At 40.7% G+C, this 26,814-nt stretch overlaps 1 long non-coding RNA gene across 1 annotated transcript in view; it reads left to right on the forward strand.

The window, feature by feature from the left end:
• Nucleotides 1-1,784: 1,784 nt before the first annotated feature.
• The window catches only part of LOC130681389 (uncharacterized), a 140,226-nt gene continuing 115,196 nt past the window's right edge, over nucleotides 1,785-26,814 (forward strand). Inside the window, exon 1 of the long non-coding RNA XR_008994513.1 lies at nucleotides 1,785-2,045. This is a non-coding gene — a long non-coding RNA (uncharacterized LOC130681389). The remainder of the gene's footprint in view (nucleotides 2,046-26,814) is intronic.

Below are 26,814 nucleotides of genomic sequence, written 5' to 3' on the forward strand. Positions count from 1 at the left end.
CCCTCCAGGCCCTATGCACATACTACCTCCAGGAAACCTTTTTTTATCTAAATATATTTTGAAGCCTTCCCCAGCCATCTAGTTAGAACTGATTACTCTTTTGGCCAGAGTCTCAGAGCACTTTTCTTGTACCTCCTGTTAGACTTGCCCAATTGTGTTTTATAACAGAGTTGGTTGCTCATATCTGTCTCCATTGGGGGATTCTAAACAACTTCAGGGCAAGAACTGTGGCTTTTAAAAAATCTCAGTGTCCACATAGGGCTTTATTCTTACTATGCAAGTGATACATGTTTCAGAATTGAATCAAACTTAGGTAACATGGATAGCTTCTAGATAACTGTAAGTGGGCTGGAATTGCTGGTCTGGGTACATTTATTAGAAAATTTAGGTAAGTGTGGGTCTCCTGACATAAAGAGTACAGTACAGTGAAAGGCACAGGGCTTCCCAATCTCTTTGACAGTTGTCAGCCTAGGGAGACCTCACCTGTCCCAGACCCTTGACAAGAGACAGTGGATGGGATGTGAGCTGGTGGGCAAGAGTCATCTTTCACTTGAATTTACAGTGGAGAGCTTCGGGGTCAGGAGTTTCCTTCTCTACTAAGAGGGCAGAGATAGGGAAAGCTAGTTCTGCTTGGCACACAGTCCTGAAATGTGGCTCTTGGCCACACTGTGGTGAGATCTGGGCAGGGAGTATTGAGATTCATCCCTGGATTACAAGAGGTTGACATTTCATGGAAAGCCTGATTCCAGCATTGAGGAGGACACTCTGTCATTAAATAAAAAAGTTCACTAGCTGTTGCAGATGGGAAAGGTGCCCAGAGTGTCTGGGTTGAGGATGCCACTCGTCCGGGGAAACCTCTCCTCCCCTTCTTTACTGATTGCAGAGTTGCAGCTGGGACGTGGCTGTTAACTCGGGACTGCAGTTCCCAGCTCCCTCTACAGCTGGGTTTTAGGCAAAGAAATGTGCTCAAAATTTTTGTGTGCAACTTCTCACTCATTTCCTGAGGGAACGACTCTGGCACTGCATCTTCCCTTTCCTTCTCTTCCTACTGGCTGGGATGGAGGCCATTAAACTGACCTTGGGAGCCGTTCGTTGAGGCGGCGGTGGCGGCGGCGCCTTGTCACCCGACTCTCCCTGCGCACCAGCGGGGAGCAGAGCGGAACGTGCCAGCCGCCGCCCTGCCTTTGCCAGCAGCTCTTAGGTAGGTTCCTCAGGAGCCTTGCCTCTCCCATCCATATAAATCTACCATCAAACACTTACTGAACACCGACTGTGTGTTAGGCTCTCATATGGTGGCAGAGTAAACACACGAATGAGTGATGCTTAGTCTCTGTCTTCAAGGAGTTTATAGTTAGTTGGACAAAGCACATCGGAATAAAATTAAGTGTACAGGGATGCTATCACTCAGACCACAGGCAAGATACGTTGGAGGTTACGGGAGGAGAGATGCCTGCAGGCGGCGGCGAGCCAGGCAGTCTCATGGAGATGAGCCTTGAGAAATTTCTGAGGAAGGCTTTCGGGACGGGCAAGTGCAGTGTGTGTTTTGAGGTTGGGGGAGGCGATAGTGGAGCGGCCAGTTCGGGCGAAGGAAGCAATTTGTTTGCATCAGGGAGTAGCAGTAGCTCCTCCGAAAAGTTGTTGGCATGTGACAGCCGAGTGCAGAGCCCCGAGCGCCGGGCAGCCTTGGGTTGGGCTCTTCCCGGCAGCCAGTGCGGGCAGGAGTGGCGTCACTGTGCGCCTGCGCGAACCTTGCGTCGGCGCGCAGTAACCCAGGCCGCCTTGTTTGTTCTCAGATCTGTTGTCCTGGCGTCTTGTAGGAAGCTGAGAAATCTGGCTGTGCCTCCAAGATACAGTTTTCCTACATACAGTTGGTTTGTGTACCAAGGGCCTGAGGCCATTGCACAAACTTCAGAGGAACAAATACGTGGCTGGTTGGTCACTGGTTCCTCCCTTTCCTTTGAACCCCACCTCTAAAACAAACTTCCTCTCATCTTCCTAGTGTCCCGCTTTCTACTCCAGTGATTTCTCGTTACACCTGTCTTTGTGTAAGTACTTCCTTTAAAAAATGCAAGTAAACGTTGCATGTTTAATCTCATTCTTCTTACCTCACTAACTGGCATTTTGTTGATATCCCTAAGAAGTCATGTTCAGACACGGTTCCTCGGCAGTTAACCTTGTTTGTTTTTATTTATCAACCACCTAGCAACACAGTCTTTAACGGATCCCTCCTTAACAATTGGTACTGTACATGCATTTCTCCAGTATTGTGTAGATTTTTCCAGCTACACATGAACTTCTTTTCCAACCAGTGTCAATTAACTCAAAACGTGAGAAAGTCAGGCTCATGGAAAATTTACTTCTAGGTGTTTTTGCCTTATCTCCAAAGAGTTAGGCTTCTGTGGTCTTGAAAGGGCAGAAGTTTAGATGAAGCAGCATTTGATTGCAGCTGCCAGAATCTCAGTCATAGCTTTCAACTTGGGTGGGCTAGCATTAACTCTGACATGCTTCTTCAACATGTGAGGGTAGAAGGCCAAGATACTGGAATAGTATTCCGTGACCCTTTGTCCAAGAGTGACTTTTCTTAATTATTGAATCAGATGTAGGAGAAGATGGTGGAAAAATGAGTGGAAACCTTCTCAGATGTTTGAATGGGGTGAGACATTATTACTGTCAATATGATGGAAAATGTTGTATAACTCATTTTAACATTGCAGAAAATCAGGAATAGAGACTCCTTTTGGGCTATTGAGAAGAATTCTCAACTTGTAAATTTTGCCCTCTTGATAACTTTTTTTTTTTGGTATCATTAATATACAATTATATGAGCAACGTTGTGGTTACTAGATTTCCCCCATTATCAAGTCCCCACCACATACTTCATTACAGTCACTGTCCATCAGTGTAGTAAGATGCTATAGAATCACTACTTGTCTTCACTGTATTGTGCAGCCCTCCCCGTGCCCCCCTCCATTATACATGCTAATCGTAATGCTCCCTTTTCCCCTTATCCTTCCCTTCCCACCCATCCTCCCCAGTCACTTTCCCTTTGGTAACTGTTAGTCCGTTCTTGGGTTGTGTGAGTCTGCTGCTGTTTTGTTCCTTCAGTTTTTGATTTGTTCTTATACTCCATAGATGAGTGAAATCATTTGGTACCTGTCTTTCTCGGCCTGGCTTATTTCACTGAGCATAATACCCTTTAGTTCCATCCATGTTGTTGCAAATGGTAGGATTTTTTTTCTTCTTATGGCTGATTAATATTCCATTGTGTATATGTACCACACTTTCTTTATCCATTCATCTACTGATGGACACTTAGGTTGTGTCTATTTCTTGTCTGTTGTAAATAGTGCTGCGATAAACATAGGGGTGCATTTGTCTTTTTGAAACTGGGCTCTTGCATTCTGAGGGTAAATTCCTAGGAGTGGAATTCCTGGGTCAAATGGTATTTCTATTTTTAGTTTTTTGAGGAACCTCCATACTACTTTGCACAATGCTTGAACTAATTTACATTCCCACCAGCAGTGTAGGAGGATTCCCTTTTCTCCACATCCTTGCCAACATTTGTTGTTGTTTGTCTTTTGGATGGTGGCCATCCTAACTGGTGTGAGGTGATATCTCAGTGTGGTTTTAATGTGCATTTTTCTGATGATTAGTGATGTGGAGCATCTGTGTCTGTTGGCCATCTGAATTTCTTCTTTGGAGAACTGTCTGTTGAGATCCTCTGCCCATTTTTTAATTGGATTATTTTGTTGAGGTGAGTGAGCTCTTTGTGTATTTTGGATGTCAATCCTTTATTGGACATATCATTTATGAACATATTCTCCCATACTGTAGGATGCCTTTTTGTTCTACTGATGGTGTCCTTTGCTGTACGGAAGCTTTTAGTTTGATATAGTTCCACTTGTTCATTTTTGCTTTTGTTTCCCTCACCCATGGAAATATGTTCGTGAAGAAGTTGTTCATGTTTATATTCAAGAGAGTTTTGCCTATGTTTTCTTCTAAGAGTTTTATGGTTTCATGACTTACATTCAGGTCTTTGATCCATTTCGAGTTTACTTTTGTGTATGGAGTTAGACAGTAATTCAGTTTTATTCTCTTACATGTAGCTGTCCAGTTTTGCCAACAGCAGTTGTTGAAGAGGCTGTCATTTCCCCATTGTATATCCATGGCTCCTTTATCATACATTAATTGACCATATATGCTTGGGTTAATATCTAGACTCTCTATTCTGTTCCATTGATATGTAGGTCTGTTCTTGTGCCAGTACCAAACTGTCTTGATTACTGTGGCTTTGTAGTAGAGCTTGAAATTGGGAAGCGAGATCCCCCCTGCTTTGTTCTTCCTTCTCAGGATTGCTTTGGCTATTTGGGGTCTTTGGTGGTTCCATATGAATTTTAGAACTATTTGTTCCAGTTTGTTGAAGAATGCTGTCAGTATTTTGATAGGGATTGCATTGAATCTCTAGATTGCTTTAGGCAGGATGGCCATTTTGACAATATTAATTCTTCCTAGCCAAGAGCATGGGATGAATTTCCATTTATTAGTGTCCTCTTTAATTACTCTTAAGAGTGTCTTGTAGTTTTCAGGGTATAGGTCTTTCCTTCCTTGGTTAGGTTTATTCCTAGGTATTTTATACTTTTTGATGTAATTGTGAATGGAATTTTTTCCTGATCTCTCTTTCTGCTAGTTCATCATTAGTGTATAGGAATGCAACAGATTTATGTGTATTAATTTTGTATCCCACAACTTTGCTGAATTCAGATATTAGTTCTAGTGGTTTTGGAGTGGATTCTTTAGAGTTTTTTATGTATAATATCATGTCATCTGCAAACAGTGATAGTTTAACTTCTTCCTTACCAATCTGGATGCTTTTTATTTCTTTGTGTTGTCTGATTGCTATGGCTAGGACCACCAGTACTATGTTGGATAAAAGTGGGCACATCCTTGTCTTGTTCCTGATCTTAGAGGAAAAGCTTTCAGCTTCTTGCTGTTAAGTACGATATTGGCTGTGGGTTTGTCATGTATGACCTTTATTATGTGGAGGTACTTGCCCTCTATATACCCATTCTGTTGAAAGTTTTTATCATGAATGGATGTTAAATTTTGTCAAATGCTTTTTCAGCATCTGTGGAAATGATTGTGTGGTTTTGTCCTTCTTTTTGTTGATTTGGTGGACAATGTTGATGGATTTTCAAATGTTGTACCATCCTTGCATCCTTGGGATGAATCCCACTTGGTCATGGTGTATGATCCTCTTGATGTATTTTTGAATTTGGTTTACTAATATTTTGTTGAGTATTTTTGCATCTCTGTTCATCAGGGATATTGGTCTGTAGTTTTCTTTTTTTTCGTCGTGTCTTTGGTTTTGGCATTAGAGTGATGCTGGCTTCATAGAATGAGTTGAAAGTATTCCCTCCTCTTCTATTTTTTGGAAAACTTTAAGGAGAAAGGGTATTATGTCTTCTCTAAATGTCTGATAAAATTTAGCGGTGAATTTAGGCCTGGGAGTTTTGTTCTTGCATAGTTTTTTTACTACTGCTTCAATTTCGTTGCTGGTAATTGATCTGTTTAGATTTTCTGTTTCTTCCTGGGTCAGTCTTGGAAGATTGTATTTTTCAAGAAAGTTGTCCATTTCTTCTGATCCAGCTTGTTAGCATATAGATTTTCATAGTATTCTCTAATAATTCTTTGTATTTCTGTGGTGTCTGTCATGATTTTTCCTTTCTCATTTTGATTCTGTTTATGTGTGTAGATTCTCTTTTTCTCTTAGTAAGTCTGACTAAGGGTTTATCTATTTTGATTATTTTCTTGAAGAACCAGCTCTTGGTTTCATTGATTTTTTTCTATTGTTTTATTCTTCTCAATTTTATTTATTTCTTCTCTTATCTTTATTATGTCCCTCCTTCTGCTGACTTTGGGCCTTATTTGTTCTTCTTTTTCCAGTTTCAATAATTGTGACTTTAGACTATTCATTTGGGATCGTTCTTTCTTCTTTAGATAGTCCCAGATTGCTATATACTTTCCTCTTAGAACTGCCTTCACTACATCCCACAGAAGTTGGGGATTGTGCTGTTGTTTTCATTTGTCTTCATATATTGCTTGAGCTCTGTTTTAATTTGATCATTGATCCATTGATTATTTAGGGGCACTTTGTTAAGCCTCCATGTGTTTGTGAGCCTTTTTGTTTTCTTTGTACAATTTATTTCTAGTTTTATACCTTTGTGATCTGAGAAATTGGTTGGTACAATTTCAATCTTTTTGAATTTACTGAGGCTCTTTTTGTGGCCTAGTATACGGTCTATTCTGGAAAATGTTCCATGTGCATTTGGGAAGAATGTGTATACTGCTGCTTTTGGGTGTAGAGTTCTGTAGATGTCTGTTAGGTCCATCTGTTCTAATATGTTGTTCAGTGCCTCTGTGTCCTTACTTACTGTCTGGTTGATCTGTCCTTTGGAGTGAGTGGTGTGTTGAAGTTTCCTAAAATGAATGCATTGCATTCTATTTCCTCCTTTAATTCTGTTACTATTTGTTTGACATACGTAGGTGGTCCTGTATTCTGTGCACAGATATTTATAATGGTTATATCCTCTTATTGGACTGACCCCTTTATCATTATGGAATGTCCTTCTTTGTCTCTTATTACTTTGTTTGTTTTGAAGTCTATTTTGTCTGATACTAGTATTGCAACAAGTGCTTTTTTCTCCCTATTGTTTGTATGAAATATTATTTTCCATCCCTTCACTTTTAGTCTGTGTATGCCTTTGGATTTGAAGTTAGTCTCTTGTAGGCAGCATACAGATGGGTCTTGCCTTTTTGTCCATTCTGTTACTCTGTGTCTTTTGATTGGTCCATTTACATTTAGGGTGATTATCGATAGATATGTACTTACTGCCTTTGCAGGCTTTGGATTCGTGGTCACCAAAGGTTCAAGGGAAGCTTTTTTATTATCTAACCATCTAACTTAACTCACTAGTTATGCTATTATAAACACAGTCTGATGATTCTTTATTTCCCTTCACTCTTTATATGTTAGGTGTTTTATTCTGTACTCTTTCTGTTTCCCTTGACTGATTTTGTGGAAAGTTGATTTTATTTTGCATTTTGTTAGTATTTGGTTGGTCTATTTTCTTTGCTGTGGTTTTATTTTCTCTGGTACCTTCTATTTAGCCTTAAGCATACTTCTCTAGAGCACTCCCTTTGCAATACATTGTAGAGATGGTTTGTGGGAGGTAAATTCCCTCAACTTGTGCTTATCTGGGAATTGTTTAATCCCTCCTTCTAATTTAAATGTTAATCTTGCTTCAAGGCCCTTCTGTTTCATTAATGTATTCATTAAATGTATTCTTGATTCAAGGCCCTTCTGTTTCATTGCATTGAATATATCATGCCTTTCCCTTCTGGCCTGTAAGGTTTCTACTCAGAAGTCTGTTTATAGACTGATAGGTTTTCCTTTGTAGGTGATCTTTTTTCTCTCTCTGGCTGCTTTTAATACTCTGTCCTGTCTTTGATCTTTGCCATTTTAGTTATTATATGTCTTGGTGTTGTCCTCTGTGGGTCCCTTGTGTTAGGAGATCTGTGGAGTTCCATGGTCTGAGAGACTATTTCCTTCCTCAGCTCAGGGAAGTTCTCAGCAATTATTTCTTTAAAGACTTTCTATCCCTTTGTCTCTCTCTCCTTCTTCTTGTACCCCTATAATGCGAATATTGTTCTGTTTGGATTGGTCACACAGTTCTCTCAATATTCTTTCATTCCTAGAGATCCTTTTATCTCTCTCTGCCTCAGCTTCTCTGTATTCCTTTTCTATGATTTCTATTCCATTAACAGTCTCTTCCACCTCATCCTTTCTGCTCTTAAATCCTTCCTTTTGTTTCATTTCTGTTATCTCCCTCCTGAATTCATCCCTTAGCTCTTGAATATTTCTCTGTAGCTCCATCAGCATGCTTATGACTTTTATTTGAATTCTTTTTCAGAAAGATTGGTGATTTCAGTCTCACTAAGCCCTCTCTCTGGTGTTTGAGGGACTTTGGACTGAACAAGTTTCTTCTGCCTTTTCATGGCAATGGGAGTGGTTGCTGGTGAGTGGCACATGTGTCAGCTGGGAGAACAAAGTCCCTTCCTGCTTTCCGGTCGCCTTGCCTGTCTCTGCTGTCTGTGCTGGTCAACTGTACACAGGTAGCAGCTTCTGGGTTAATCCCCTAAGCTTCCGTGTGTGGGGCAGCCCTCGGGATGCCCTAGGGCCCTCGCGGGGGTCGCAGGCAAGTGGCTTGTGTTCAGCCTCGAGAACAGAGCCCCTTCATGCTTCCCAGACTCTGTACCGGTCTCTGCAGTCTGTGCCAGCCAACTGTGCGCAGGGAGCATCCTTTGGGTTAATCCCCTAAGCTGCCGTGGGCAGGGCAGCCCTCAGGATGGCCTAGGGCACTAGCTGGGTTGCCGCCTAGCAGTGCGTGTTCTGCCATGAGAACAAAGCCTCTTTGTGCCTCCCGGAGTCTGTGCCCATCTCCACTGTCTGTGCTGGTCAACCGTGCATGGGGAGCAGCCTCTGGGTCTAGGCCAGTTAGCTGTGCACAGGGAGAAGCCTCTGTGCTAAGCTGTGTTGTTGCTGCAGGCGGTGTTACTTCCCAGCTGTTCAGCAGCAATGGCAGGTCAGCTGATTTGCTTGCATTGCCACCCAGGGTGTTAGGGCACCTGAAGTTCCTTAAAGTTCCCAGGCTGCTGGGCTGAGTGTGTGAGGTCAATTTTGTCCACCTGTTAAACCCTTGTCCCTTTAAGACTTTTAAAGCACCTGTTTTTCTTTTGTCCCAGGGCAGCTGGCTGTGGGAACCTGTTTGCAGTCTCAATCTCGGACCTTGCTTTTCTGCTCCAATATCCAGTGCACCATGCAGTGTGTGCCTGTGCTCCTGGGACAGGTTATTTAGCAGTTCTGTGCTTCCACTCCCTCCCCACTCTGATTCCCCTCCTCCTGCTGGTGAGCTGGGGTAGGGGGAGTGCTCGGGTCCTGCCGGGTCACGGCTTTGTATCCTACCCTTTTCCGTGAGATGTTGGGCTCTTACAGATGTAGCCTGGCTTGTGTACTGTATCTTCCAGTCACTCTTAGGAATAGTTGTATTTGCTGTATTTTCAAAATATATATGGTTTTGGGAGGAGATTTCTGTCACCCTGAAAAATCTTGATAACTTCTTAAGTTCTAAAATACTCTGTGGCTTTAACCAACAGAATTGTGGACAATAGTGTTGTAATTTAGCTTCTATTTATCATATTCTGGCAAGTTGTGTTAAAACTGGTCATGATATTGTATTCTTTAGCTTCTATCTTTACAAGAGTGTGGCTATACTTTAGGGAAGTGAGCCATACTGGAGCTAGCATCCCTGAGATGCTTGCGGAAATGTTTGGAGTGAATAGAATGACCATTTGTTTATCTCAATCCACACATGGCTTTGCTGGGGATTTCCTACCACTCCCTGGCAGTTGCAGTTTCTTCCTTTAGTTTCTCCCCATCTTTTGTTCCCCAACATTACTTTTCTTAGTTTCTACATATTCTTGTGTTTGTTTTTAAAGCTAATGGTTGCACCTGGAGGAAAATAGGGAATGACCAATTATGGAAATATAATTTCTTTTTGGAGAGACAAAAATTTTCTAAAAGTGACTGGTGATGGCTACATGACTCCAAATATACAAAAAGTCATTGACTTGTGTACTTTAAGTATGTGAATTTCTTGAGCACCTGGTTGAGCCAGATTTGGCTTAGGCCTGGGATCAGTGGTAAGTAAAATTAAGTTCCCTGTCCTCAAGGGATTGACATTCTAGTGATGGGCATAAGTACTAAATAATTTAAAAACGATTTCATTTAGTAACAAATATTCAAAAGAATGTTTAAAGAGAAAAATATTGTAGATAATTTATTTTTATTTAAGATGGAATCTTCAGGAGAGAGCTCTGAGCAGGTAACATATCAGGGAAACCTAAACGATAGGGGAAAAACCCAGATCTGTGAAGACTTGGAGCAAGAGCATGCCAGGCAGAGGAAGCATGTAGGGTAAAGTTCTAGTCTGGCTGTAGCACAGCAGGGGTCTCATCATTGCAGGTTTTGTAGGGCAAGGCAAAGCCTTTGTGTTTTGTAATTAAGATGGGCAGTCATTGGAAGATCTTAAATAAAGGTATGCTGTCATTTGATTTCCACTTTCAAAAGACTTCGGAGACTAGTCAGAGGCTGTTGCAGTGTCCTAGGTAGGATATGATGTTTGTTTATACAATGATGAGATTAGTGGAGATATAAGAAGTGGATGATTTTTGAGGTATAGCCTGTGTTTGTCTTTTATATTTTCTTGCACAGTGTGGCATACACAACAGATACTTGATTGAGTGAATGAACCTTTGGAGAGGGCCATTAGGGGAGATATATCTAATCAACAATGAAAGGTTAATGATGCATTGACCTTTGGGGTGCCATGACATACTGACTTTTGAATTTACCAGTAGTTGTTGAGTTCATGAAGGATGCTACTATACACTGTAGCCTAGACTTGTAATATTAGTTAGAGGTAGTAGGAGGTTATTCTTATTCTTCTGTATTTCACTGTCATCACAATGCAATACTTTAAAGATTTCATTTGAAGTTAGAGATTTTATGCAATGGAGAAACCAGAGTGGCTTTACTTTTAAGGTAATCACTTTTCTATACTTTGATATCTTCTTATCATTGCCTCCATTTGTCCTGGTGATATTTGTTGAGTTATAAACACCTTTTAAAAAAATCAAACCTGGAATATAGGGGATCAGTATCACCATAACAATCCACATTAGGGAATGGAAATGGAAACCGTGAGATGTAAGGCCTATTCTCTGCATGATCCATCTCATTATTGAAGATATAAGGAAGCCATAGGAGTTGCTGAGAATCAATTTCTGTATTTAGATTTCTGGTTTGCTAGAAATTACCGGCATCACAATAGGCCTACGCTTCTCTTCTGGGAAGCAGCAGGCTTGGAAGGGAAGGAACATGTTCTTTAAATATCAGTTTGTATCCTGGTTCAGCTGCTTACTAATTGCAAGAGCTTGGGCAAAACACCTCAATTCTGGGCTTGGTGTCTTCACCTGCAATATGGTGGTAGTAATCCACTGCTTTAAAAAATAACTACTTTTGAGTATTATTTACATGGGAGATTACTTATATAAGGTAACTCAAAGCTTGGTCTCTCTACTTCCTCTCTTTTCTTTTCTGGGGAAGTAGTTGGCAAGTATAACTTTACTGCTTACCAATATTGCAATTGTCATGAGAACATAGAAGGGTGAGAGTTCTGTGCTGAAGGCCCGCCATAGTGCTAAGTTGGGTGCCGAGGCCTGGCTTCCCTTTAAGGCATTCAGGGAGAGCTGAGAGTAGCCAAGGATTAAGTGATCTGACAGGTTTCTGTGATTATGCCAGAGTCTCAACCAATGGTAAAGATACACAACCCGGGAGAAATAAGAGTGAAAGCTGGCTATATTATATGTGCATTTGGATGAAAGCTACTGAGCGGGGAAAAGCACCGACTCTCCATTCAGATGCAAGTGTTTGACTTGGTTACATTTTGTTTCCTCTCCAAACTGGCACTTTATTTTCAGCCATCAAGTAAAGAGCAACCATTTGATTTTGTAATGTAAAAACTATTATTGCCCTTAGGAAAAGGATTACTGAACTTTCTGTACCTAGTGTTTATGCCTTTAATAAGCGCAGTGTTTCCAAGAGAATTGAATGCCTTTTTGTACTATGATGTTTTTCTCCCACTGCTTCTGAGTTTTGTACCTTAATGTCTGGGTAACTTGTTTTTATAAAGTGACAGAAAGCTGACAGACAGTAGGAATTTGTTCTCTGTCCTGTGGAGATGGGCAAATCCCTAAAGAGTATGTTGATTTCCTGCCAGAGACTTTGCTGTGAGCCAGGCACCTTTCTTTCCTAAGGAGAAGGTTTATAGAGGGCAATAATGTTCATGGGAAATACCAGACTCCGATACCACTGTGTTAGCAAGCAGCACTGCATATTGGAGGTTCAGCCACCTACATGTGAGAAGGCTTACCTGTGCTAACATTTAATGGAGCTCTACAGTTTACGTATAATATTGCCTTTCATTCCAACTATGGCATGAGAAAGGGCAATGGCATAAAATACCTAGTACTCTCCAAGACATTAAAGGCCAAAGCATGAGGAGGGAGAATTTCATGTGGAGAGATGAGGCTGGAGAGAAAAGCGGGAGTCAAATAGCAAAGTGCTTTGTGTGCCAACCTCAAAGGTTTACATTTCATTGTAAAGAAACTTCAGTAGGATAAGGGGCAACCATGGGAGGTTCGTAAGCCAGGAAATGGTATTTTCAGACATATATTTTAGGAAGGTCCCTCTTGGGGCTTTGTTTGATGGGGAAGTTTGTTTTAAGGATGAAACCTGATGGCAGGGAGACCAAATGGATAGTTGTGGAGAAATTCCAGTGAAGAAAGAGGAAATCTTGAAGTAAGGCCATGGTAGTGGGCAGAGAGCGATTAGGACAGGTTTAGGTGAATGAATGAAGAAACAGTGGTAATGAAATAATGGCAATTGGAAGATATGGTTAAGTCACTTGTTTGGTTAGACTATTTCTTAGTCAGTCAATTGATTAGATTGTGTTGAAAGAAACATTTCTATAGTTGGTTTCAACAACAAGATGGTAGCATAGGAGATACCACCCTTCATCTCCCTACAAAGAAAAAACAACCATTAGGTAGCTAGCCACAAATGGAAATAGCCCTAAGGAGGGCTCAAGGGTCTGGCTAAGAATGCATTGGCAACATAATGGAGCAAAAAATGTAGGCTAGCCACACAGAAAGAATCACTGGGAGGTCCACTTAGCTGAGCTATGTGGAGACAGCTGAGAACCAAGAAGGGGGTGGGAGTCAGTATCTGCCACACAGCAGGTGCCCTCATGGTCCCAGGTGCCTGCTCTGTAAAGGCCCCTGGCAGCCTTTGACATGGAAGACCTCAGCCGCCCCCACAGCAGCCAGACTCCCCACAGCTTTCACAGAGGAGAAGCTGGAACTTCTTTAGCACAGCCCCCAGTGGCCTCTCCTCAAAGGACATGGGCACTTTGGCCGCTGACATAGCCAACAACCCCTGCTGTCACAGACTTCCCGGAGAGGGAGATGCTGCTGTGTGTCCCACAGAAGGAGCTGCTCTTCTGCCACTCTGGGACCAGGGCTGCCTCCCCAAACCTGGTGCACATGCAGCACCCCAGAGCCACAGCTGCCCTGTGAGCATCCCCATTTCAAACTGTGACTCTGTCACTGCTTCTTGTGCACAGACGCTGCAGGGCCTTCAGCCGCTCTGCATTCCCCTTGCCTTGGTGTTAGAGCTAATGTTGCTGCAGGTGAGCTGGCGCCCCGGCCCCTGGAGCCAGTGTTGCTCCATGAGTGCTTGTGCTCCAAACCCCAGCTCTGGGGCTGCTCTGTGGGTACAGTGCATCAGACACTAGTGCCCCCACCACTGCTAGGGCGTCTGTGAGCCAGACACAGCACCAAGAGGGGTCCCCTTGGCCATGACATCTCCTGTGGGAGATAAAGATTGAATTGTTCCTAGCAGCCTTTATAAAGAAAGACCACTTGCCACTGCTGAGGAACCCAGCAGTCTTAGCCACGGAAGACCCCTGCAGTCATACCGACACTGCTATCAGCTGACCCTTCTGAACAGAGACAACACCACTGGGCCTTCCACAGATCAAAATGGCCACAACCCACTCAGTCAGCTCCTCTGCATCCTCTCACCGGTGAAGGTCTCTACCCACCAACACCAGTCCATAAAGTTGGGAAGAGGTAACTGCCCCCCAAATGTGTAGACATCAGCACAAGGTTACATGACAAATCAAGGAAACAAACATCACCAAAGGAACAAAGTAAGTTTTCAGTAACTGACCTCAAAGAAGTAGAACCTATTTGTTTGAAGGAAGCTCAGTGTTTGAAGAAAGCTCAATGAACTACAAAAGAACACAGATATTTGACCCAAAAGCAAAGGCAACAAAAGCAAAAATAAACAAGTGGGAAGGAAGACACCAAATAAACTTCTGCACTGCAAAAGAAATAGTTAACAGAATGAAGAGGGAACCTATGGAATGGGAGAAAATATTTGCAAACCATGTATCAGATAAGGGATTAATGTCCAAAATATATAAGAAACTCATACAATGCAAAAGTAAAAAAATAAATAATCATATTTAAAAGTTGGAAGAGGACCTGAAAGATACTTTTTCAAAGGAGACATACAAAGTGGCTAACAGGTACATGAAAAGATGCTCATCAGTAATCATGAGGTAAATGCAAGTGAAAACCGCAATGAGATATCACTGCGTACTTGTTAGAATGGCTATAATCAAGGATATGGAGAAAAGGCTACCTTAGTGTACTGTTGGTGGGACTGTACATTGGTGCAGCCACTTTGGAAAACAATACAGAGTTCCTCAAAAAGTGAAAAGTAGAACTACCGTCTGGTCTAGCAATTGCACTACTGGGTGTATATCTGAAGCAAATGAGATGATTATCTCAAATCAGTATCTGCACTCCCCCATTCACTGCAGCATTATTCACAATAGCCAAAGCATGGAAAGGACTTAAGTATACACTGATGGATGAATGGATAAAGAAATATGGTATAAAATGGAATACTTTCTAGCCACATAAATGAAGGAAAACCTGCCATTTAGAAATCTGTGATGTGGATGAATGTGGAGGGCATTATGTTAAATGATAGAAGCCAGACAGAAAGAGAAATGCTCCACACTATCACTTATATGTGGAATTAAAAAAAAAAAGTTGAACTCTCAGAAACACAGAATAGAAGGGGGGGTTGCCGATGGCTGATGGGTGGGGGAAATGGGGAGATGTTGGTAAAGGGTGCAATTGTTCAGTAATAAGATAAATAACATCTGAGGATCTAATATATAGCATAGTGACCATAGTTAATAATACTGTATTGTGTGCTTGAAATTTTCTGAGAAAGTAGATCTTCAACATTCTCACCACACACACAAAAAGTAACTGCAGGAGGTGATAGATGTGTTAATTGTCTGTGGTGATCATTTCACAATGTATACATATATCAAATTGTCATGTTGTGGACTTTAAATAAATACAATTGTACGGGATATAAAATTAATACACAGGAATCTGTTGCATTCCTATACACCAACGATGAACTAGCAGAAAGAGAAATCAGGAAAACAGTTCCATTCACAGTTGCATCAAAAAGAATAAAATACCTAGGAATAAACCTAACCAAGGAAGTGAAAGACCTATACTCTGAAAACTACAAGACACTCATGAGAGAAATTTAAGAAGATACCAATAAATGGAAACACATCCTGTGCTCATGGATAGGAAGAATTAATATTGTCAAAATGGCCATCTGCCTAAAGCAATCTACAGATTCAGTACAATCCCTATCAAAATGTATTCTTCAATGAACTAGAGCAAATCGTTCTAAAATTCATATGGAACCACAAAAGACCCCAAATAGCCAAAGCAATCCTGAGAAGGAAGAATAAAGCAGAGGGGATCTCGCTCCCCAACTTCAAGCTCTACTACAAAGCCACAGTAATCAAGACAATTTGATATTGGTGCAAGAACAGAACCATAGACCAATGGAACAGACGAGAGCCTTGATATAAACCCAACCATATATGATCAATTAATATATGATAAAGGAGCCATGGACATACAATGGGGAAACGACAAGCCTCTTCAACAGCTGGTGTTGGCAAAACTGGAAAGCTACATGCAAGAGAATGAAACTGGATTATTGTTTAACCCCATACACAAAAGTAAACTCAAAATGGATCAAAGAACTGAATGTAAGTCATGAAACCTTAAAACTCTTAGAAGACAACATAGGCGAAAATCTCCTGAATATAAGCATGAGCAACTTCTTCCTGAACACATCTCCTTGAGCCAAGGAAACAAAAGCAAAATGAACACATGGGACTACATCAAACTAAAAAGCTTCTGTATGGCAAAGAACACCATCAACAGAACAAAAAGACATCCTACAGTATGGGAGAATATATTTGTAAATAACATATCCGACAAGGGGTTAACATCCAAAATATATAAAGAGCTCATATGCCTTAACACCCAAAAAACAAATAACCCTATTAAAAAATGGGCAAAGGATATGAAGAGACTTTTCCAAAGAAGAAATTCAGATGGCCAACAGACACAGGAAAAGATGCTCCACATCACAATCATCAGGGAAATGCAAATTAAAACCACAGTGAGATAACACCTCACACCAGTAAGGATGGCCAGCATTAAAAAGACTAAGAACAACGAATGCTGGCAAGGATGCGGTGAAAGGAGAACCCTCCTACACTGCTGGTGGGAATGTAAGCTAGTTCAACCATTGTGAAAAGCAATATGGAGGTTCCTCAAAAAACTAAAAATAGGAATACCATTTGACCTGGGAATCCCACTCCTTGGAATTTACCCAAAGAATACAACTTCTCAGATTCAGAAAGACCTATGCACCCCTATGTTTATTACAGCACTATTTACAATAGCCAAGATATGGAAGCAACCTAAGTGTCCATCAGTAGATGAATGGATAAAGAAGGTGTGGTACATATACACAATGGAATACTATTCAGCCATAAGAAAGAAACAAATTCTACCATTTGCAACAACATGGATGGAGCTGGAGGACATTATGCTCAGTGAAATAAGCCAGGTGGAGAAAGACAAGTGCCAAATAATTTCCCTCATTTGTGGAGTATAACAACAAAGCAAAACTGAAGGAACAAAAAATAGCAGCAGACTCAGAGACTCCAAGAATGAACTAGTGGTTACCAAAGAGGAGGGGTGTGGGAGGGTGGGTCAGGAGGGAGGGAGATGGGGATTGAAGAGTATTATGTTTAGTACACATGGTGTGGGGGATCACGGGGAAAACAGTGTAGCACAGAGAAGGCAAACAGTGAATCTGTGGCATCCTACTACACTGATGCACAGTGCCTGCATTGGGGTTGGGTGGGGACTTGATAATATGGGTAAATGTAGTAACCACATGGTTTTTTCATGTGAAACCTTCATAAGAGTGTGTATCAATAATACCTTAATAAAATAAATAAATAAATAAATAAATACAGTTGTATTTGTCAATTTACCATAAATCTGGAAAGAAAAGAAACATTTTAATGTAATATTTATCAAGAGTTTCCCTTTGGTTGTGGACACTCTGTAGCCCCTAGACAAAGCTGCTTTGCCATTCACCTCTAAAACACTGCTTCAGTGACCATCAGAATTGCTTTTTAGGAGATTCTCCATGGAAATATCAAATTTTATTAAAACCAACCAAAGAAAAATTAAGAGAGATAAAATGTGTATTTATTTTACTTCCACTGTTTGATCCCCTGAATCATAATGATTTCTTTTAGCTCAGAACATTTTTAATGCTTGAAATAGAGTTCATCTCATTGGTTACTTTCATATCAGGAAATAAAGGAGGAGATTTAAATGGAAAGATTCAATACTCGTAGTACATTTTCTAAATTATAAAATTTATAGGATATTAAAATAGATCTGGTAGGCTTGGCGTGGAATTGTATATATTCTGGATGTTTTTTTACCTTGTATCCTCTTTAGGAAGTATTTACACTTCCTACTTTACACCCTCTTGAGCCACTAAATTGCAAATGCAGGAGCCATGTAGCATATGAAGAACACAGACTGCTCGTGGACATGGGGAGATGTTAGTCAAAGGGTACAAAGGTTCAGTTTTATGGAATGAATAAGGTTTGGAGAGCTAATATATAGTATGGAGTCTATAGTTAATAGTATTGTATTATATACTTGAAATTTGCCAAGAGTTGATTATAAATGTTCTCACCACACACACAGACACACACATACACAAACGTAACTATGTGAGGTGATAGATATGTTAATTAACTTAATTGTGGTTACCATTTCATAATTCTTCATATATCAAAACATCATGCTGTGTACCTTAAATATACACCATTTAATTTCTTTAGTATGCCTCAGTAAAGCTGGGGGAAAAAAGCACTAACATCATCAGAGGCTACATTATGTACCATAAATGCCTGACAGAATGCATAACTGCATGTGAATAAATCACAAAAGTAACAATAAATTTTAAAGGAAAAAAATAACATAGACTGGCACACAAATGGTAGGCATTAAACAAAAGCATATCATTATCCACATAATAAGTATGTGCTGTGCGCAAATTATTGGGTCAGGGTGGTAGAAGGTGAGAGGTGGGTCCAAAAACATACAAGAAAAATTCCTTTACTTAACAATGTAGTTGATGAGACAATGCACATCGATGTACATTATTTGATTGACTAGTGTGGAATAGCAACACAAGACCACATTACAAGCCACCTGTGGTTGAGAACCAAATGAATGATGGTGACAGTAAATGTCCGAGAGGGAAAGAAAGTTCTGTGGACTCAAGTGGTCTAGGATGGGCCCCAGGAGAGTCTGTGCAGGTGAGGAGGAAGAGGAACACACAAAGGTAGGTGCATGCCACTTACGTTTTTAAGGAAAGGGAAAAATGGAGAATTGCAGTCTGAAAAGTAGATTGGCATTCAAGGTAAAGACAATACATCCTAGGTATTAAGAGCCACTTTTGGGTCTCAGGTTCAAATCCAAAAACAGTTACCTACTCACTATTTTTCTTTGACAAGAAAGCATCTTTGTAATCCTCAATTTCTTCACCTATAAAATATAGCTAATTATTCCTTAGAGGTGTGTGTGTGTGTGTGTGTATATTAAATGACACAATGCATAAAGTGCTTAGTAGTGATGCTTAGTAAATGGCAAATTAAGGAATGTGAGCTGTGTGTCCATACGTAACCAGTGTTCTGATATGGACAGTGACATAATGAAAAACTTCCATAAGAATGTATGATAGGATAATGATGTAAAAGATGGACAGGAGAGGGCTGGAGCTATGAGCAAGGAGAGTGCTAAGGAAGCTATTGTATTAAACCTAGCATGAATAATTGACTGTCCAAACTATGATGGTGATAATAGGGATAAAAACAACAATGGGAGGTTAAATTTAAGGGATTTTGTGCAGAAAGAAAATAGGACTTTGTGACTGATTGAATACAGGTAAGGGAGTAAAGGAAAGAAGAAATCTGCAATTCTGATTCTGAAATTTTGAAATCCTGTGATTTAGAATATGGTGATCCTATTAGTGCAGAAGTGTGAAGGGTCAGCCAGTCTTTAGAGAAGTAGGGTGGAGTTTAGTTTTAGATGTATTGTTCTATAGGCAGGATGTAAAATAAAGTTGTTGAGGTACCGTTAGGCCCAGAGGGCAGAGGCTACACCTGGGAGAACCTCATCTTTGGCGAGTGAGCGAAGAGGGCAGGTAAAGACTGGCAGGTGCAGAAGGAGAAACCAAGGGATGTCATAGCAATACCCTATGGGGAAGGGAGCTTCCAGCTTGGGGTGCAAGGTCAAAGCTGTGGTTGGCACACAAAGTTGCCTGAGGAATATACCAAGGCCACTGACTTTACAAAGAGGCTATTTCAGAAATGTGTGGGTTGAAGAGAGACCAGGATTGGAAGAGATGGTGGCAGGAGGGGTAGACGTTTCGTGTGTGTGTGTATGGAGGGGAGTGTAGAAAATTTTGAGAGCAAAAAGAAGTGAAATGAGGGCAGCAGGTGGGCAGGTGGGCTTTCAAGATGCCTTCTGGATGCCTGAAGAGACAGATCTATTCATTGGGGCACTTAAACATGCTAAAGGGGCAGAGATTCAGAGAAGTAAGTTCCTAGAGCGAAAGATGATAGAATGGAAAGAAGGCGAGGAACTGGGATATCTCAGCCTACTAGATAAGAAGGTAGGAAAAAGTGATAGATAAAGAAACAAGAATTTTTCAATTGGAACTTGCATTGACCTTGAAAAATGAGATTTGGAAGTGTCTCCAAGTTGGGACCTTTTGAGAAAGCAGGAGCCAATGAAAAGAAACTGAAGGAAGTTTTTTAAGGAAAGAATCAGGGTATTTTGGCCATCTTTAGGATAATAGAAGAACAACAAACATCGTGTCAATATTGCGGAGTGGATAAAAGCATGCTCAACTAAAGAACTATAATAAACTGTCATAATTCATTAAGACATCAGCACCTTGTTGTAGAATTTTTAAATAAATTAATGAGGGCCATGGCAAATTCAAGGTAGAGGGGTAAGAGGGAAAGAGACTGCTTTCAGTGATGGATGGTGCTGTCTTGTGAAGGCAGGAAAACTGACACTTTCTGATCATGTGGAACTATGAGAAATCAAGAAACAAAACACAGTGAGATGCAACAGCTTAGAGTGTTTTGACGTCAGCCAGAAGCAGAGGGATTGCCTGGAAAGAATATTGAAATAAACCGTGGAAGTGATCCAGAGAATAATAAACTGCTATTTTCAAGCCACCCAATTAGAAAGTGACATGACAGCATATAAACAGGCAATATGTCAGCATTTTATCACCAAACATCCTAAGCTGACAACCCAACTAACTGAACAAAATGTTATAGAGTGGGACAGGCCATTGTGAAGGGAAACTGCTCTGAAGCCAAAATAAATACTATTACATGTGGCATTTCAGAATGGCGAGGCTTCAAGAGAATATCAGGTAAAATAACCCTTACTAATAATGAATGAGAAGAGAGAAATACCCTGGGATGATAAAGACAAATAAAAGAACGTGGAATTTAAATCAATAGTGGTTTAAGAGCATGCACTGCATCTCAAGAAACCTGTCATCTATGCAGTCTTTGTGCCTGAAGGTCCAAATCCGTAACTGGCAGTAGGATTTATTTCCTCTGCCTTACATGTCAGCCAGGCCCTATGCAATAATTTCCCCATTTACAAAGGAACAGAGTTGAAATGGTGATGATTAAGGTTGTACTAGTTTTGAAGTCCTGTAATAGTTGGTATTTAGGCACATATTCTCATGAAAGAATTTGAACACTATCAGGTATCAGAAAGCACATTTCTTTAGAAATCAGGAGAATCAGAAGTCTTGGATCCTAGTGTTGGCTCTGTGTGGCTGTGTGGCTTACGAGTCACTTGACTTCTCTGCATCCCAAGTTCCCTAGGTAAGGTAACTAAGAGAGGTTAAGTGCTCAGTAAGATCTTTATTAAGTTTTTAAAAATCTATGTTTCTAGAAGGTGGGGCACCACACTACTGGCAGCCTAAATAATCAGGTTGTTTTTGCCAAATAACACTAGGTACAGAAACAACTAGGCTGTGGGTGACAGAGCCCTTCTAGAAAGCAAGGAGTTCCTATGAGAGGGGATCACGTGCCCAGTGCAAAAGCACATAGATGGTATTAAAACTGTAGGACTGAAGAAGGTGACTTAGGGAGTGAATGTAGATAGAGGCAAGGTCCCAAGATTGAGTCCAACTGCTTGACCTCCAAGATGGTAAGGACCTCACAAGGGAGGCTGAGAGCAGCCTGTGAGGGTGTAAGGAGAGCTAACAAAAAAATAAGTCCCGGAGGCCAAGGAATGAAAACATGTTATAGAGGAGGCACTGATCAATGTTGCCAAATACTGTTGATTAAAGAAGATAGGGTTGAGAAGGTCCATTGGTTTTGGCAATGTGGGGGGTCACTTGCGACATTGATAAGGCCGGTTTCATGTAGCAGTGGGGCTGAAGGCCTAAGTAAGTTCAAGAAAGAATGGGAGAAAATTAAGCTAGCAAGCACAGAAGCCCTTCCAGTGAGTTTTTCAGTAAAGGGAAGAACAACTGAAGAGAGATGTAAGGTCAGCAAGTTTTTATTTTATTGTTCAGTGGGGATGGGAATATGCAGTAGAACAGAAAAAAATGATGATACAGTCTCTATTGAAGAAATAACTAAACAAAGGAATTTCAGATTGCAGCAAGGACTGTGAAGAAACTAAATGCTGTGGGCTCCAGAGAAACACTGGGATCTTACTTTAGTTTGAGTTGAGATCTGAGATTTTTTAATGTCATGGGGTGGGGTGGGGAGAGATTAGCAAGGGAAATAGGTAGTTCAAGTGACCCAGTTCCCCTTGTAACATTTGGGGTGTAGGGATAGAGGCCTGTGTAGCTATAATAAGTGAACAACACAGATAACTGGTGCTGAAGTGTGGGCAGGTCCCAGATGAGATTTTATTGTAAGTACAAAGTGAAGTCTCTGGAGGATTTTAAACAGGAGAAAGTTTTAATATGATCATTAATAACATTTTAAATAATGATTTTATCATCTTGCATTTTCAAAATACTTTATGGTTTGTAAGTGCTGAATGTCATAAATGGAGGTTCTCAAGAGTTTGAATTATTCACCTAAGGTCTTAGTACAGACCCAAGCGCCAAGCTCAGTGGAAGTTCAGAAGACAGACTCAATCCTCATTCTAACCACTTGCAAAGCCAGTGATTTTTTCCCCACCACTCTGCAGTCAGCTAGTTTCACCTTCTGTTCATACTCCTCACACTCAAATCTGTCCCATCACTACCTCTTCTTAACAGAAACTCTTGTAATGCTGTCCCATTGCTCTTTTCTTTGATTTTTGAACACATCAGGATTAACCCCAAGCACAGAAGAGACTTGAGGAGACTTGTTTTTAACAACATATTTATTTTTATTGGTAAACAAAAAAATTCAATATTTCAAGCAGAATGGATTAAGAACTGTGTTATATGTGACTGGGTTAGTAGAGATGGATATATTTTATTTATATCAATAAGATCTATGATTGAAACACATGAATTGTATTTCAAAAGCCTGTAGTATAGGTCTTCACTTTATTAAATTGTCTGGTTAATTTGCCAGGCATTTTGATCATTAGTGTTTGGCATAATTCAGTGAGCAAAAGGATCTTCTTAAATTTTTGAAACTGAGAAAGGACTTCCAAATTAAAGACTCTATTTTAATTGATGTATAGTTGAGAAAAAAATTGCTTATTAATTTTTTAGATTTCTGTTTGGAATTAGTTGCATATGTTTTGTTTTGAAATACCAAAAGCATTTCTATACAATAAAGTGTGAAGATAAATATCACCTTCAGGTCTTCACTGAAGTAAAGGGCTGATCTGGTAGGTGAAATTGCCATCTATGTGATGTAGGGACAACGTAGGATTTACCTGTAAGGTGGAAGTTAGAGAGTCAGTGGCTGAAAATGTTCTGTTGGCTCAAATGACCCAAACCCATTAAGATGTCCCCAAATTGAAGAGCTGAGAAATCTAGGTCATCACCATCTCTACCATGGAAATGGTCCTACCTAAATCAGACTTCCCTAATACTTCGTTTCCAGTCAGCTGCAGCCACAGAGAAACAGTGTTACTATTATGACTATTAATTGCAGAAATGGTTAAGTTGTTGGAGATTTATTGCCGGATATGATCATCTGTATCAAATCATTCAGTTTACCTGCAGAGATTATTGAAACTTTATTTTGGTGTGGGCCATAAAATAGATGCAGCACAGAATTCATCCTCGATGTAATTTTTATCACCTGTATAGGAATTAAATCGTTCCTTTTGTGTTTAAAAGCCTGACATCAAGAGGCAAACGAACCTTACTGCTTTACTTGTTAAGAGAGCTGAGTAGTGCACAGCTACAGCCTTTACTGTTCAAAGATTACAAAACTAAGGAACACTTTTACAGTAGGTCAAATTGTTAGATCACAATTTTACACCACTAAATCCTAGTAATGGAAAAAATAACCTGTCAGGAAATCTACAAATGATTCAACAGCAGGTTAAGACTTGGAAACAAAAAGAATTGCATAGTACCCACCTATAATTAGGCAGATAAAAAATTAAGTTTTTTTCATTCAGTATTTATTCAGTTCAATTCAAAGGTAATAATGGAGAGGCAATCACATACAAAGCACTGCATTAGGTACCAGTAGAGGGGCACAGATGACATATGGTCCCTGTTCTCAAGGAGTCTGTAGTCTATCTAGTAGGGAGATAGGCAAGTACACAGTGAAGTTAAACATAGGCCTGGCTGTAACAAGTGCTATGTGATATGGTACTATAGAAGAAAGTGCCTTTAATTTGCCTGGAGGATTCAGGGAGCCTCACAGAGGGGAACGGTGAGTAGAAACTTCTACAGGCAGAGAAAATAAAGGGCATTCTGAGTAGAGGAGTGATATGATGGAGAGTATTTAAGTTTGGACGGAACTGGAGTCTTGCTGACGAAAGGAGCTATGTGGGGGATGGGTTGGAGATGGAAGAGGCTGGAGCTGAGGAGGCCATTCTGAAAGCCAGTGAAGACGTGACGGCGGAGACCAAAGTACAGTATTGCCGGTGGGAATGGGCAAGGGTCAGAGGACTTGTGATTCTCCCTTGATCATGTCCTTTTTTTGTGCCTGAAATTACCTCCTTGGGGCTTTCTGCTCATCCTTCAAAAGTCAGCTCCAATAAACACTTGCAGAAGCCTTGCTCCACTATCCTAGATGGCATATGTGTCTCCATCCTTGGTGCCTCCACAGCCTTTGGATCAAACCACACTTGGAGTTTTTAGAGACTACATTGCATGTGAGCAGCAGATTGGGAAGAGAGCTCCATTTCGGATCCATTGTTGGCAAGGGTAGTTTGAGGGGGAGGTGGGCAGCAGGCAGCTGGAGTCCCCGTCTGCGGCTCAGGACAAGTATAGGGTTTAAGGTAAATTTGGGAAGAATTTCCATAAAATGGCCATAGAGTTAGGTAAAACTTAGGGAAAAGAATAAAGACCCAGTTTAGTACATGTAGAATTCCAGAAGTCTGCAAGATATTCATATTTTATTTTTTAATCTCAGTACAAGCCATGGACTTACGTATTGATGAACTTACAATCTAGAAATGTATAACCAAAAATGAAGTATGTTATTTGCTGCAGGCTCAAGGTTTTTATTACGGAAATTTAAGACATGATAATTGAAAGCATTATTAATAAAAAATAAAACCTTTTCTAAAAAATTCTAGATGTCAATATTTTAATAAGATAATTGAATGCCTCGTTGAGGCATATACAACTTAGGAAGCATAGGTTACAATTAATAGCAGAAAGATGCTCCTTATGTGAACATCAACAATTAACTTTCAAATGTACTGAATAAATCCTGTTATAAGATAAACCCAGATGTGTGTGGAAAGTACTATCTTCCACCCAATGTCACATGACTAAGTCAGCTCAGGAAAAGGGCAAAGATTAATGTAAAATGATAGTCTGGAAGACACGGTGAGTATATGGAAGAAAAATTGTGAAGCCTCACAACTTACTAAAAGTTACAATTTAAAGAAAAAAATATATAGAACGTATTCTGCTGCCAGTTCTGTTGGGGAAGCTGTTCAGACATGACTTTTTCTAAAAAAAAAAAAAAAGCTGTGTTTTTGCTTTTGTGACTTGCTGTTCCAAGTACTGACATGTTTGGAGTTAGGATCTCTTTCCATGTTGAATTCTATGTAAGAGGTGAGAGAAGGAAGGTTCTGGGGAAACGAAGATATAAATCAGATCCTACAATAGAGGAAAGGAAGACGAGAGAGTGAAAAATGAAACCTGGAAAAGAAAAACTCATTCACAAAGTTCAAGAAGCTAATACTATTGGGAACAAAGGGCCGAGGGCCACTCAGGTACTAAAGGAGTGAGCACAGAGGCAGAAGGCTATTTGGAAAAGAAAACAGTGCAAGTGGCTGCTAGAAAAACAAAAGTAGACAGAAAGCAGGTAACAGCGTCCAAGGGGATGTTACTGTTAGACAGTTCCCACCCGTATTCATGGAATGTATTAATCTCTTGGCGTGATGAGGAAGATAGCAAAAAACACTAAGAAAATTTTTAAAAGGCACAGGTACAAACAGAGAATTTGATTATGTGAAGATTGGAGGTGGTCAAAGGAAAAGAAGCAGCTGGGGTGAGCAAGAGAGACTAGTTGAAAATAGAGCAATGGGCTTAAATGGTGGTTGTGTTGGGCTTCCTTTTGTTTTAGCCTGGTTGACATCACAGACCATTCACCGAAGGCTGTCACGTAGCCTCAGAGGAACCGAGATGGCCTGAAAAGAAGACCAAGCAAACTGCCTTAAATAAGAAATTACAACTTAAAATATAGAGCAAATTTAATGAAAATCAGCCATTGTAGCATGCCTCAGCAATGGCCCTCAGAATTTTTCCACTGGACACACGTGGTTGAGAATGTTCACATATTCTACAATCATGAGAGTATATGACTTCCAGCAGATTCATTGTAATTTCACCTCGTTCTCACCCACTCAAAAACCGATCAAAGAACAAACAAGAACGGGTGACTCTGAGTCCCCTCTCATTTAGATGGCTCCCTCCAATGCATGAGCCAGAAGGCAAGAGAAAGAAGGTCCAGAGCTGCGGGTTAAGGGATGAAGTGCTATCAGGGAAATGGACGGGGGGCTTTTGTGTCTCAGCTGCTTCAGGATGAGAAAGGGAAGGGCCCTTTGAGACCCTGGACTCATGAGAACCTCTGATGAAGAAATTGGTCAAAGAAATGACTCTTGGCAAGTAAAAAATTTGGTAAAAAGAAAAACCTTGGGTGGGGGTGAGGAGCTGAAAACTGGGGAGGATTGAAAAGATGGAGAGAGTAGGATCAGAAAGCCAGGCGGTGCTTCAGCGAAGAAATGGTGAAGAGCGAGGGAAGCTGACGCGGGGAGGGGGCTTTGCGCAGAGGTGGGACAGTGTGCCGGTCTGTCAGCTTACCCCTGTTGGGTGGAGAGCAGTCATCCCCCAAGATCTAGGGGCCAGACCAGGTCCTGAGGGCCGGTTGCAGGGGGCTCCGTGAAAGCAGTCTTTTTGTTCTCTGGGCGACAGAGAACCCCCACCCAAGGTTTTTCTTTTTACCA

The sequence above is a fragment of the Manis pentadactyla genome, chromosome 17 (assembly GCF_030020395.1).
Source record: "Manis pentadactyla isolate mManPen7 chromosome 17, mManPen7.hap1, whole genome shotgun sequence".
Taxonomy (NCBI): Eukaryota; Metazoa; Chordata; class Mammalia; order Pholidota; family Manidae; genus Manis; species Manis pentadactyla.